General features: G+C 41.7%; 1 pseudogene; it reads left to right on the top strand.

Moving 5' to 3' along the window:
- Positions 1 to 3427: 3427 nt before the first annotated feature.
- LOC101585353 lies at positions 3428 to 4219 on the top strand (annotated as a pseudogene).
- Positions 4220 to 15402: the final 11183 nt, after the last annotated feature.

The raw sequence follows: 15402 nt of genomic DNA, 5'->3' as shown, positions 1-15402 counted from the left end.
GAACCGCGGTCCCTGTGCTTTGCTAAGCTTGTTCTAAGTAGGTGCTTTAGACCACTGAGCCATCTCACCAGCCCCATGACAATAATAATCCAGTATATTAACTATTATTACAGTGGTCCCTCACTTATCATGGAGGTTACATTTCAGATACCCCCATGATAAGTGAAAATCAGCGAAGTAGCGATATTTTACTTATTTTAGTATCTATGTAAATTTTAAGGCTTTACAAACCTTTCCCACAGTTTCATAAACCTTTTCCACATTTTTAAAAACACTTGTAATGTTCTTAACCATTTTCTAAACTCATAAGCCTACATCATTTTAACAAACATATACTGTATGTTACTGCAAAATCTTGCCATATAACAAAAAATCCACAATAAATAATTTAGATTAATATTTTCTGAAAACATGCATAACAGTGAGTGCATGAAAGTCAAACCATAAAAAGGCAGGGGACTACTGTATTCATGCATTTTGTTATGAAATTTTGTTTTAATTTTTCATAAAAAGGGAAAAATGAGTATATAATAATTGGTTTCAGTATCAAGTATGACTTAACTGGGTTATGGTAAAAGCTCTGTTTTGATCACACATGAGTTTATGCAAATGAGATAATTTAGAGTGGCTCCCATAAATAGCTTCAGGAGGGGCTGAACTCCAAAAAGTTCAGATAATTAGAGGACTGGACTTCCTGTCCCATTTGTCTGAATTTGAGGCAGTGTTGGAGTCTGGGCTGTGTGGAAATTCTTCTATAAGAGATAACCAGTAGTTACTATTTTGGTGAATTCATTAAGGGTCCAGGAGTAGGTGGGGAATCTGCGTGTCTCCCCTTCAACCACTTCCCTATGTAACTACGTTAGCTGGATGTTTCTGAGTTGCAAATATTAATTAAAACATTTCCTTATAGTCTGAGAGTCATTGCAGGACACCGTCAAACCCAAGAAGTTCATAGGAACCCCCTGATCTATATAGCTTAGCCATCAAAAATATGGGAAGCCCAGACTCTCAATTGCTATCAAGTTTCAGTAGTCTTGTGCAACTAAGCCCTTTGACCTGTCAGTTCTGATGTTGCCTCCAGATAGATAGTGTTAGACCGGAAGGCTGTGGTGTCCTGAAAATCAGAACATTTGTGCCAGAGAATTACACATTTGATATTAGAAGAGTTGAGTGTATTCTTTCACTTTGTAACACATACTGCACATTTCTCACGCATATTATCAGATCATAATGCAATAAAACTAGAAATCAATGGCAAAAGAACTTGCAGAAATTGTGCAAACACATGGAGATTAAATAATACACTCTTGAGCAATCAATGGATCACAGAAGAAATCAAGGAATACATTAGTTTCAAACAATCATGTCAGCACAACATACCAGAACTAAGAATACTGATGTAAGATATGGTTCACAATGAAAGGAATCTTAAGAGGGAATTTTATTGAAAAACAGTCAACAAAAATAATAATCTAGTGATGCACTTCAAGGCCTTAGAAAAACAAGAGCAATCCAGATTCAAAGCTAGTGCGAGAAAGGAAATTAAAGAGCAGAGCAGAAACTAATGAAATTGAGACTAAATACAGAGAATCAAGGAATCAAAGAGCTGGTTCTTCCAAAGAATAACAAAACAGACAGTCCTTGGCCAATATTATGAAGAAAAGGAAAAAAAAAAAAAAAAGACAAATCAATGAAATTACAAATAAAAAAGGTGAACTAAAAGCCACCCCTGAAATTTAAGAGTTTTAGTAACGTGAAAACCTATAATTGAATAAATTGGAGATATTGGAAGCAATGGATAGATTCCTAGATACATAGGAGTTACCAAAACTGAACCAAGAAGATATAAAAATCCTAAATAATCCAACAGCAGGCAATGAAATTGAGACAATAATGAAAACCTACCAACTACAAAAGGCTCAGTTTCCAATGGATTCACCACTGAATTCTACAAGAACTTGAGGGAAGATAAAATGCCAGTACTTTTCAAACAAGGAAATTGAAAGCGAAAAGGGCTGAGAGATAGCTCAGCAACGTAAGTGCCTACTTTGCAAGCACAAGGTCCTGAGTTCAATCCCTGGTACTGGGAAAAAAAAAAAAAAAGTGAATGAGTACTTTTAAAGTCACTCTTGGAAGATAACATTGCTCTGATCCCCAAAACAGGCAAGAACTCAGTAAAGGGTTGGGGAGAAAGCTCAAAGGCGGAAGTGACTTCCTGACAAGTGCAAGGTCCTGAGTTCACAATTCCCAGTACCCCTCCCACACACACAAAGTAAAAAATAAAAAAATGAAAACTACAGGATGATTTGTTTAATAAGCATAGATACAAATATTCCGAACAAGATACTGTCAAACAGAATGAAACAAATCGTTAAAAAAGATCGTATCATGACCGAGTAGGCTTCATCCCAGAGATGCAGAGATGGCTCCACATACATACCCTGTACCAAATGAATTAATAAAAGATTAAAAAAATGATTTTCAGAGTCCATGTCCTTTCTTTATAGTTGTATAATCTAGCAGTTACAGAAGAACTAATTACTGATGGCAGAGAACATGCCTAGAGTCCACAGCAGTCACTTTCTAAGTGATTTATTTTCCTTTAAAGTGCTTCTAGTGTAATCTGACATGCCTTATACTGTGGTGCAGTAACACTTGACAGATTTTTGTTTCACAGAAATGAAATACTAAAACCAAAAAAAAAACAAAAAAAACAAAACAAAAAAAAAAAAAACACTAAAATTTATATGGCACTAGAAGAGAACCAGAACAATGAAAGCAGAAATTCTGGGCAACAAAAGCAAAGCCAAAGGCATCAAAATTTGAAGTTATATTGCAAAAGTATAGGGAGAAAAAACAATGTTTTACTGGTACAAAAACAGATATACAGATCAATGGAATAGATGATGCAAAAACAGCCCCAGGTGCATTCAGCCGTCTGATCTTTGACAAAGAGGCCTACAGTATATGCCGGGGAAAAGATAGCCTTTTCAGAAGATCATGCTGGGATCAGTGGTTCCTCCCATGGAGAAGTTATTTAGATCCATATCTCCTATCTTATTCTAGAAGGATTTTTTGCCCATCTCCCTACCCCCTTCCCCATTACCCCCTCCCCCAATTCTCCATCCCCTTCCCTCCTAGTCTCGAAGGACCCCGTCCTATCCCGACCTTTCTTGGCCTGCAACCTTCGCGAAACCGTCAGTGCCACTCCCCGTCCATGTCGGCCCCCGACGGCTGCCCACGCCTGTCCCCCAGCTCCTGGTTCCGCTGGGCTTTCCCCTCGCTAGGGGTGGCTTTCTGAGCCGCCCGCTCCGTGCCCTTCTCTGCACACTCTCCTGCCGCTCGGGGCCCCGTTCCCCCTCCCGGAGGCTGGGGGCTGCCCCCGGGGGGCTGGCGGAGCTGGGCCGCGGGGGCCGCGGGGGCCCCGGGGCCGGCGGTGCCGGGGTCATCGGGATGATGCGGACACAGTGTCTGCTGGGGCTGCATACGTTTGTGGCCTTCGCCGCCAAGCTGTGGAGCTTCTTCATTTACCTTTTGCGGAGGCAGATCCGCACGGTAATTCAGTACCAAACTGTTCGATATGACATTCTCCCATTATCTCCTGTGTCTCGGAATCGGCTAGCCCAGGTGAAAAGGAAGATCCTGGTGCTGGATCTGGATGAGACACTCTTTCACTCCCACCATGATGGGGTCCTGAGGCCCACTGTGCGTCCTGGAACACCTCCTGATTTCATCCTTAAGGTGGTGATAGACAAACATCCTGTCCGGTTTTTTGTACACAAGAGGCCACATGTGGATTTCTTCTTAGAAGTGGTGAGTTAATGGTATGGGCTGGTGGTCTTTACAGCAAGCATGGAAATTTATGGCTCTGCAGTAGCAGATAAATTGGATAATAGCAGAAGCATTCTGAAGAGAAGATACTACAGGCAGCACTGCACTTTGGAATTGGGCAGTTACATCAAGGACCTCTCTGTGGTCCACAGTGACCTCTCCAGCATTGTGATCCTGGATAACTCCCCAGGGGCATACAGGAGCCACCCAGACAATGCCATCCCCATCAAATCCTGGTTCAGTGACCCCAGTGACACAGCCCTTCTCAACCTACTCCCAATGCTGGATGCCCTCAGGTTCACCGCTGATGTTCGTTCCGTGCTGAGCCGAAACCTTCACCAACATAGGCTCTGGTGACAGCTGCTCCCCCTCCACCTGAGTTGGGGTGGGGGGGGGGGAAGGGAGGGTGAGGCTTTGGGATGCTGGCTGATGCCCTGTCCAATGTGAGGACTGCCTGGGCAGGGTCTGCCCCTCCCAACCTTCACTGCCCTGGAAGCCCTACACTCCACTTGGAGTCTGGATGGACACATGGGCCAGACTGTGAAGCAGCCTCACTAACTTCGTGTTCACACTCCATGGAAACCCCAGAGTGAGACAGGCGGAAGCCATGGACAGCAGAAACTGTCTGGTGGAGGCAGGACTGGCCGGAGTGAGAGACACATACTGTGATCCAGGAGGCTCAAAGAGAAGCCAAGTCAGCTTTGTTGTGATTTGATTTTTTAAAAACTCTCGTACAAAACTGATCTAAATTCTTCACTCCTGCTCCAAGGGCTGGGCTGTGGGTGGGAGATTGGGATTTTGGGCCACTGGATCATCCCCCAAACTTCTTCCTTTACTTTCCCTCTGTTTTTCTCTCCTTAGATTCCCTCAGGCTTGTAACCAGCTCTTCCCACCCCCCCTTTCCTCTTTTAAACCGTGCATTATAACTTTGAAACCAAAAAAAAAAAAAAAAAAAAAAGAAGGATTTTTTGTTTTGTTTTGTTTTTTGGTGGCCTCAGGATGCCTTCAGGGCAGGTCTGGTTTAGCTTGAAGATCTGGGGGTTGAACTACAGCATCTTGAGCCTCACTGCTTTGTTTAAGCAGGCACTTAAACAACTGAGCTAATGGGCAGGCCCCCATCTTATTCAAAATAAAATGGTTAAAGATCTAGATAGTAAAACAGAAACACTAAATCTTCTGGATGATAAATTAAATAAAGTGCTCTCCCTCTTTTTTATTGTTTTTGGTTTTGTGTGTGTATGGTTTTCTTTTTTGAGACAAGATTGTAGTCCAGGCTGCCTCGAGCTTCATGGCGATCCTCCTGCATCAGCTTCCCAAGTGCCAAGAACCTCAGTCATATAAGAAATAATGCCAACAATCAACAAATAGGATTATAACAAACTAAAAATATCTTGCACGGTAAAGGAAGCAAGTAACAGAGTGCAGAGGTAACCTACATAATGAGAAAATGTTTTTGCCAGCTACTCCTTGGACAGAGAACTAATATCTAGAATGCATAATGTGCTCAAAACTTCATACCCACAAAATAAAAGACCTAATCAAAAATGGGTAACTGAAATGAATAAATAATTCTCCAGAGTACAAAAGTTCAGTAAGTACATGAAAAAATGTTCTGTAGCATTGGCCATTATAGAACAATGCAGATCAAAATGCTGTGTTTCCATTTTACTCCAGAAAGAATTGCTGTCAACATGAACTCAAACACAAGACATGATGGTGGTCAGGGTGTGGGGAAATGTACCCTTTCTACATGTTTGGTAGGAATGTAAACCAATACAGTAACTGTGGAAATCAGTATAGACATTCAATAAATTAAATAAGGAAATTTCATTTGACCAAGGAATACCTCTTCTGGGTATCTTTCCAAAAGAGTTAAAGACATATTGCAGTGATACATACCTAGCTGCATTTGTAGTAGTACAACTCATAATAGCTAAATCTTGGATACAGTTTATACGTCCATTAACAGATGAATAGGTAATGAAAGTGTGATATTTAGGCACTACTCAGTGATAAGGATAGATTGGAGTTGCTTGTAGGAAAGTAGATGCATCTTGAGACTATAAATGCTAAGCAAAAACAATTCAGACACAGAAACTTACACATTGCTTGATTTTCTCTTTTATATGAGACACCCAAAGTATAATTTAAAGACCAAAATAACAAGATGATAGGAAACAAAGAGGTAATTTTTTTACAGATTGGAAGGGAACTTAGAGAAGGTCAGGGGAGGAAGGGAAAGGAAAGGAGAAGTAAGAAGGACGAGTATGTGACATGTATATTGTTATGATTTGTGTCTAGCTGTCCCCTAAAGCCTCATGCATTCATGTGGCAGCTTCTAGTCTCTGATTAATTCATGATCCAATGCTAGGATTATGGGTGTGAGTGCTACATCTTCTCCAGGGCAGATAGCCTGAATACGATATAAGGGAGGGACAGAGGCTTGCTTGCTTTTGCAGCCGCTGCTCCTTCCTTTTGGCTCATGCATGGTTTTTGCTGTTTTCCACCACCATGAGCTGCTGCTCTGCTGAATGCCACTCTGCCTTGGAACCAACTGAGTATGGACTGAAACCCACTTTCCTTCCTTAATTTTGGGTATTTTGTCCCAGTGATGAGGAAAAAGTAAGCGAGACGTGTATGTACCAACTCTGAGGATGAACATGTTCATTATGGGTTGCAAACATGTACTAATAGAGGTAAAAATAAATAAATATGTAACTTGTTGACATTATTGTCTCTCAAAATACTTTACACTTCAAACATGTGATCCCCAACTTCTTGGAGCTCTGAAGCAGTTTTGAAGTCCTCTGCTGTGAGTTTTATTTGCTTTGTTGTAGCTACCTCATGAGCTGAATTCATCCAAAATGTGTATCTTTCGTGGTACTTTGTGAAAGTCAAAAGTTACAGTGTCCCATATGGTGAATAAAGAAGCACTGTATTTTTGCCAGCCTGCCTTTCCACCTGATGGTACTTGGCAGGAGCACTCCCCACAATCTGCCTAGCATCAAAACAGACACTCATGAAAGAAGACTTCCAGACTGCTCCAGAGATTGGAAAGAACAACGGAATAAATATGTTTGAAAAGAGGGAGATTAATGCCGATGTGTTCTTTACAGTAACTTTTTTTTTTTAAATTTTATTTTTGTATTTTAGGGAAGGCTCTACAGGGTGTTCAGGGTCTCACTATTAGATTGGACTCATGGTGATCCACCTGTTCACAGCCTCCCAAGAGCTGGGATTACAGGCGTGCACCACCACGCCCAGTCTCAATCGCCGTCTCAGCGGTCCCTGGGTGTGAGGCCAGCACAGCAGGTCCAGGGATTGAACCCCCAGCCCCTGCACCTGCTTGCAGGCGCTTAGTAATATTTTTTTTAAATGTAAACACACACCACGGTGTTTGAATCACTTTTGCGTTCGAATTGCTAGAGGAGAACAGCTCTATCCCCACTGGATTTTGGCCTGTAGGGTACAAACCTGAAGATATCGCCACCACGTGAGAAGCATGAATTGCAATTACAACCAGAGGGAAGAAAGCCACACTGAGAAATGGGAAGAACACTGCTGATGTACTTGATCTCCTGGACCCTGCTTTGCCAGAAGTCTCCTTTAAGATTTTCCACTTAGAGCAGCCTATAATTTCTATATTTTAATTTACTTAATTAGTTTAAATTAGGATTGTGACCAATAAAAGGACGACAGTGTAAGATTTCTGCAAGTTTGTTCCATTACCTTCCAAAGAAGGCTGTATTGATGGAGACCCTTCAACCAGGTTGTATCTATGATTTTATGTATTCTTTCCAAGATTAGTTCTCATTAAAACCAACACTTTCATTTTTATCTTTGGTTATCATTATAGAAGGTGGAGTATCTTTTCAAACATTTATAAGATATTTATATTTTTTCTGTGGATAGTATCTTATTGCCTTTCCATCATTTCCTATTCATCAAGAAAAAAATTCTAAATAAAAATTTCTGCCTATATTGCAAAGGTACTAACCAAGACATGGTCTGACGATGTTTTCACTATAATTCTTGAATTAAATCCCTTTCAGCCATTGAATAGCATAAATAATATGAGCAAAATTAAAAGGATAAACATTTCACTTAATGACAATCTTATACTGATATTACAGAGCAAAATGATTCTTATTAAGAAATAAGTCAAGAACCTCAAACATTTAGTAAATTTACTAAGTGGGAAAATAGGCAAAATATAAGAAGGCCACTATATCATTAAATGAAGCAAAGTTTCACCCTATTGATTTCCTGGGAACATAACATCTAATTTTCCCAAAACTTACAAATAATTTTCATCTGTCACTGAGGATAATTGAGGGCTTAGTTTTTCAGGTATGGGTTATATTGTCAGAACAGAGGCAACAGAGAACAGGACAGAAACCAGACTTCAGAATCATGGGGAGTTTTGTGAATCAATGAATCCCCTTCTTTCTAAGTGAGTGACTTAAGGCAAATTAACCTTCCAAGGCCTCAGCTTTCTCCTCTGTAAAATGAGATGATAGCGCCCATCTCTTGGGGTTGTATGGAGTCAACAAGTTAATTTCTGTGGGGCTGAGGATATGCCGCAGTGGTAGAGTATTTGCCCAACATACTCAAGGCTCAGTCTCCAGTACCATCCCCCATCCCACAATAATATTTGTGGGACACATGATACTCAACAAGTATTGTATTCTTTTCAAGTTTTATTTGCATATATCCTCTCTGCCTCTTTAGCTTTCATTTTTAGTCTTTTTTGTTCCACTATGTGGTGGCACAGTAGTGCTATATATCTACATCGTTTTGACTATGAATACATGACATAATTGTACTTTCTTATACTTCAACAAGGGGTAGACTGTGCATTCTGTTTTGGTGCAGCTGATAGCATTTCTCAGGGAAGAAGAGTGTTTACTGGCAAGGAAAGGATATTCATTTACTGGGATAACTTCTACTTACAACTGCTAATATTTTATATAGCTAGGTGTATCTCTCTCTCTCTCTCTCTCTCTCTCTCTCTCTCTCTCTCTCTCTCTCTCTCTCTCCTGTAATTAGTGCAGGGTCTATGGTGTCTACAGGATCTCACAACGTAGATCTGGCTTGTAGTGATCTTTCTGTGTTCAGCCTCCCAAGTGCTGGGATTACAGGTGCATGCTACCACGTCCAGTCTCAATCGCCGTCTCAGAGTGCTCCAGGATGCGGGGAGGAGGGCAACATGGCATGCTGGGGATCAAACCCTGGCCGCTGTGCTCTGCTTTTTTTCATTCTACATCAAACAATAAAATAATCTAAGAAAAATGATTTCATCCACCCTTACTATCAGAAATAACCACAGTAGTAGCTTGTCATTATGCAAACTCTTCCTACCTGAGTGGCTCTGTTCTGACCTCTATGGCTGCCCAGGAATCTTTCCTTTTCTAGTACTGGGGATGGAACCCAAGGCCTCTGCACTGTGTCACATCTCTAGTTTATTTATTTATTAGTACATTTTTTTAAACATAGTTGGTTCAGGGTCTCACTATGCAGTTTAGACTCATAGCAATCCTCCTGTTTTCAGCCTCCCCGGCGCTGGGATTACAGGCCTGTGTCACCACTCCAGGTCTTGGTGGCTGGCTCAGCACACCAGTGGGCAGCGCTGGTGTGGCATGTGGTGCTGGGGGTGGAACCCCAGTTCCTGTGCTTGCCTAAGCAGGCTCTTAGTCCACTGAGCAATCTCACCGGTCCTATTAGTACTTATATACAGCACATCTTAATTGCATTCATTGTGAGGAATTGATATATTTACACAGCATTTTAAAATTCTTTTATTTTGAGATAGGTTCTTACTAAATTCTCCAGGTGGGGCTTGAATTTGAGATTCCCCTGCTAGGCAGGGGCCACTGTACATGGCTGCAAGCCCTGAACCCACATTTCCCTAACCCTGCAAGCCCTTCCCCTGCCCAAGTGATGAGGGACCTACTGCAAAGCACCTCAGTTGTGCGATGGCCTTGGTCACCATCTACACCTGCAAGGTACCCTTTCCTGTCCTTTTTTTTTGTGTGGGGGGTGATAGGAATCGAACTCAGGACCTTCACTTGCCAGACAGGCACTTGTGCCACTGAGCTAAATCCCTGGCCTGCTTTTTCTATTCGTAGTTCACAAAAAAAGAATGAAGAATGAAGACATGAGATCTGTACATATTTGCAAACTCGTAAGCAGTAGGACTAAGAGTAACCTAAGAGTAACGTCACACTTTTTAAAGTGTGTTAGATGGAGGAATACTGGGTGTTTTTTGTGCGTGCATGCGTGCATGCATGTGTGAGCATGTAGGAGAGAACAATAAGAAAATAAGACAAGTTTCAGTCACAGGACTACCTTGGCCAGCCCAATCCCCGCATGAGCCTGAGGTACTGCTCAGTTCACCTTCACAGCCATTGTAGTTTCTCAGTTCTGTTCTTTTTCTTTTTTTCCTAACCTGGCAACATGTAGGTTTAAAAATGAGTACATTCTGTATTTTTCCCACCAGGATAAAAGGAAATAGGGTCCTATAGGTGTTCACTGAAAACTGAGAAAATGAAAACAAGGTTCTGGGCTGTGTCGCATTGTTTTTTCTATCACAGGAGGCAGAGTCGCTTCTCCAGTCCCTTCACTGGGACCTAACGAGCTGAAGGCGGTGGGTTTCAGGCTGGACCTTATGGGCCCCTCACCGTCCTCTGCCTGCTGCAGACTGCAGGGGAGAGGATGCTGGGATCTGCGATCCTCCTCCTGCTAAAAGAATATTGAAGTTGGCTGTGAACTGGGAACAGATGCAGGTGGTGCCCCGAGAGATAATGACACAGAATAAATAGATCGCTTCCACTGCCTGTGGGAGACACTTAATATTTTAAAAGTGTGTTTAAATATTAAGAGACATTTCTTTTCTCCATGTGCAGGTGACAAAATGGGCTGTGAATCACTCAGAGCTTAAAGGAGTTAGAGGATTTCATTACACTTGGAGTTTCAGGTTGGTGTCATCAGTGGGCCAGTTAGGTCGTATTCCCCTTTTGGGTAGCATAACTTTGAACATGTGCGTAAATATTTTCAGATAGGATTTCACTGTAGCCTGGCTTGTCACTCTTTTCAAATATTTCTGTGACAGAATGGCAGCCATCTGCATTGGTCTGGTGTATGCTGCGTGATGCAGAAAGTGAACGGAATGGGGCTCTGTGGGTGGCTCTCTGAACGCAATGCTTGGAGGGAGCGAAGAATTCAGCAGTCATCTGAGCCAAGTATCTTGGGTTACAGATTGGGAAAGAAGTCAAGCAGGGTTCAAAGACTTGCTTCTGTGGTTCCTAACTGGCAGGGCCATGGCTAGCTGGAGTCTGAGGCTTGACACCCTTCTCTCCCCACTGCTCCAGGTTTCTGGAAGACTCGGGTGTACAAGTGACTTTCGAATGGATTCTTTGGGGCTAGGGAGAGAGCTTGGCAGCATAAGTACCTGCCTGTCAAGCACAAGGACCTGAGATGGTTCCACATGCCCTGCTGCCTCAGAACCAGGTGTGGTGTTACACACCTATAATCCCAGCACTGAAGGAGGCTGAGACAGGAGGATTGCTATGAGCATGAACTACATAGTGAGATCTTGTATCAAAAAAAAAAAAAAAAAAGATTCCTCTCCCCTCCCGCTCAGTGTGCTACATCTGTTCCCAACCTGCAGCCATGATCCTTTTCTTTACCCATGTGGGTCCTTCTTGGTCCTCAATCCATTCTTTGTAAGTTCTAATTATGTAAGTGTTTAAACACCCTTCTAAGTTTCTTTTTCTTTTTCCCTTCTAATTTTCATAACAACTTTTCTGGGACAGTATTTTATATTTATTTTCCATACACGACTTGAATCTACTGACAAAAATACTGAATAGAGGTCTCTGTCTCTCTGTCTCTGACTCTCTCTCACTCTCTCTGTGTGTCTCTGTCTCTGTTTCTTTTTGTCTCTTTCTCTGCCTCTCTCTTTTTCTTTCTCTCTGTCTCTGTCTCTCTATCTCTCTCTCAGTCTTTGTCTCTATCTCTGCCTCTGCTTCTCTCTTTCTCTCTGTATCTCTATCTCTGTCTCTCTGTCTGTCTCTCAGTCTCTGTCAGTCTGTCTCTGTGTGTGTCTCTCTCTGTCTCTCTATGTCTGTGTCTGTCTCTCTCATTGAATGGTTTATAGAAAAAAAATTATTTCTAGAGTGTTATGTACTCTACTCTCCATTTCCCTCAAGTTTGTTATTATTTATTTGACAAAAATCTTCTTGGGCTATCACCCAAAGGAGTAGCAAACATGTCTTTTTTTTTTTTTTAACAAAACAAAACAAACAAAAAAATCTAAGTGGAAGAAGTAATGTTGAGCCTGTCATCCACTACAGGCAGAAGATACTTGCAGGTAGAAAGCTCATCTTGATAAGGAGTTGAAGTCAGCCAACTTTTCCTTGATGATTTTTATTCTAGTTCAGTCTTTTGTCACCACGCTATGTCCAACCAATCCCTTTTCCATGACGCAGCCCTTAAAATATTTGGAGTACACCCATTTCTCCTCTTGATGCCCTCTTCCAATACTTCTCTAGAACACTACTGTTGGGGACCATGGATTAGAAACTGAGTCTAGGGAATGTCTACCCTGCTCTTGTGCCGCTGACTATGCCCTGTGGAATGAATAAAGATCGAGGTTCTGGGCACCTTGTGGCCTCTTGTTCCCTGAGAACGGCTGTTCACCCCAGATCCCTGCCTACCTCTCTGCACCTCTCTTGCTCTTTTTGCTTGCTGTATGCTGTAACACTTGCCAGGACTTTGGGGGTTCACTCTAGGGTCCTCAACAACTAGCACAATAGAACAGGTCACCAACAACTGGTGCCCATAGTGGCTGAAACCCACGTGTTCTTGCCTGCCTGGTGGATTTACTAGAGTTGTTTTTTGACAGCATTCAGATCTGGCATGATGATTCCTGGAGGTGTCCAATGTGCATCCAATGTGAGTAATGCTTTTGCTGGGATTAAAACAAAGGGTAATCCCTTTTAAAAAAGAAGAAAGAAAGAAAGAAAGAAAGAAAGAAAGAAAGAAAGAAAGAAAGAAAGAAAGAAAGAAAGAAAGAGCAAGCAAGCTCTTTTGATTATGGGGCAACCTCATTCTTAAATCTCGTTCTACTGAACAAAAACTATATATTCAGTTACTAAAATCTCTTTTAAAGAAAGCAAAGTGCACAGTGTTGACAAACAGTAACACCACAACAGCACAGTAAACAATCAGGCACAATCCTTGGTTCCCACAGGCAGGAGCTTTATTCAAAATTGGAACAAGGTGAAAAAAAATTTTAAAGGGAGCTCATGGCAGAGGAAAACATGTTTCTCTTGAGACCTTCTCAGCTTGGAGCTTGCTACAATCTGCTTTACATCCATTAAACACTAGTACCCTCAAAACTTCTGTTTTAGAACAGAACAGGGAGAAAAACCCCACAAACCCCCACTGTGCTGATAGCTCCTGGCGAGACACAGAGCTGGGTAAGGCTTTTAAACACACCCCTTAGCCAGCACCCCCTGAAGTTTTAGAGACTAAGGTGAGCCTCCCAAGATGACACAGTCAGCCTCTGGGTTAGTGGCTAGCGCAATATGGAATGTGTGCCAGAGGGCCAGCAGCGGAGCCGTGGGCCAGAGGAGCACTTCTTCCCTGCTTCCCTTGGCTGAACTGGGTATGGTGCACATGCCTGTCATCCCAGCTATAGGAGACACTGAGGTGGGAGAAACGCTGAAGTACAGGGACTCTTTATACTGTGACCCCCCAGAGTCCATATCAATTCAAACTATGTTAAGTCTTACAGAGAGAGATCCCACAAATGCTGCTAAAAGCATAAGAAGGTCTGAGCAGGTGACAAAAGGTGTGGCGAGGACAGAGCCAGAGGCCACGGAAGGAGAAGGGTCTAGAGATGCCAAAACTCTGTAGACAAACAAGTGTTGACAGATATAATGCATGGCAAAAACAAGCACACACACGCACACACACACACACACACATGCACACACACCCCTAGTGCTGAAAAGCTGGTCTCAGTTTTTTTTTTTTTTTCAAATCAATGGTCTCAGTTTTGCAGTGCTCATTGGAGAGAGGTAATGTCATGTTTAAATCATTGACTTCTGAGAAGAGACAATGGGTACAATCTTTTTTATTTATTTTTTAACATATGTGGTACGGGTCTCACTATGCAGCTTGGACTCATAGTGATCCTCCTGTTTTCAGCCTCCCCAGTACTGGGATTACAGGTGTGCACCACTACGCTCAGTCTCATTGGCCAGCTCAGCAAGCCCAAGGGAGGGCTAGTATGGCATGTGGTGCCAGGGATCGAACCTGGTCCCTGAGCTTGCCTAAGCAGCAGTTAGTCTGCTAAACTGTCTCGCCTGCCCATGGGTACAGTCTTTAATCAGTCTCTTAAGTGCGTTACAGATACCCAAAGATACATCTTTTCAGAATAGGTTTAAGTAGAGCCTAACCGGCACTGCTGTAAAGGAAATTTTCCTAGGTGACTAGATAGAAAACCCCAAATGTCTCAAACACTTCTTTGTCCTAGGGCCCATCTTATAAACCATCTTCACTTTCACAGTTGTAAAAGGCTTCATTCCTTCTGATGATGATGATGATGATGATGATGATTATTATTATTATTATTATTTTTTTTTTTTTTGCAGAACCGGGGATTGAACTCAGGCCCTTGCACTTGCCAGAAAAGTGCTTCTTCCACTGAGCCATCTCCCCAGCCCTCTGATTCTTATTATAAGAGATCTCTGTCAATTGTCCTACAAAAAGTTCTGATTAGTTTTTTTATAGTTACATACTTAAAAACTATCACAGAGTTATTATAATTAAAATTATCCAAATATATCCGAGTATACTGATGTTATAAACAAGTTGTATCAGGTGTATTTGTTTGTCTGTTTGTCCAATCTATAAGCAGCTGTTTTATTTGAGCTCAATTTTTTTTTCCTTTTACATTTTTGGATTTTTAAAACATTTGTCTGTAATTTAAGTTAGCTTATAGATAAATGTCTTTATTATTTATTTATTTGTGTGTGTGTGTGTTTAGTATAGGGTCTACAGGGTCTCACTATGTAGATCAGACTCGTAGTGATCTGCCTATATTCAGCCTCCCATGAGTTGGGATTACAGGCATCTCAGCACACCCCAGGGGTGGGGCTGGCACGGCATGCCAGGGATCGAGCGCTGGCTGCTGCAACTGCTTAAGCAGGTGCTTTAATTCACTAAGCTATTTGGCCGACCCTGATAAATGTCATCAAAATGAAATATATTCTTCTACCCCAGTTGCCAGCTGGTTAAAATTAGTGAAAATTGGTTTTATGAATGTAATGCATATTGTTTTTTATGTAGAATGGTTATATTGACATTGGTCATCATTAAAAGGCTAAGCTTTCTATTGCATAATATTTTGTCTTATAATTCTTCTCGGGAAATATATCATATATGGATTTATTTTATGGGATTGACAGTTTATAATAGAACAAATCCGTTTATATTGTTATAAACTCATGTCAATGGTACCTTTGCTTTTTTTTTTTTTTTTCCAGAACCGGGGATTGAACT

This window comes from Octodon degus, unplaced genomic scaffold (genome assembly GCF_000260255.1).
Source record: "Octodon degus isolate 3935 unplaced genomic scaffold, OctDeg1.0 scaffold00089, whole genome shotgun sequence".
Lineage (NCBI taxonomy): Eukaryota > Metazoa > Chordata > Mammalia > Rodentia > Octodontidae > Octodon > Octodon degus.
This window is presented reverse-complemented; position numbering and strand designations above follow the sequence as displayed.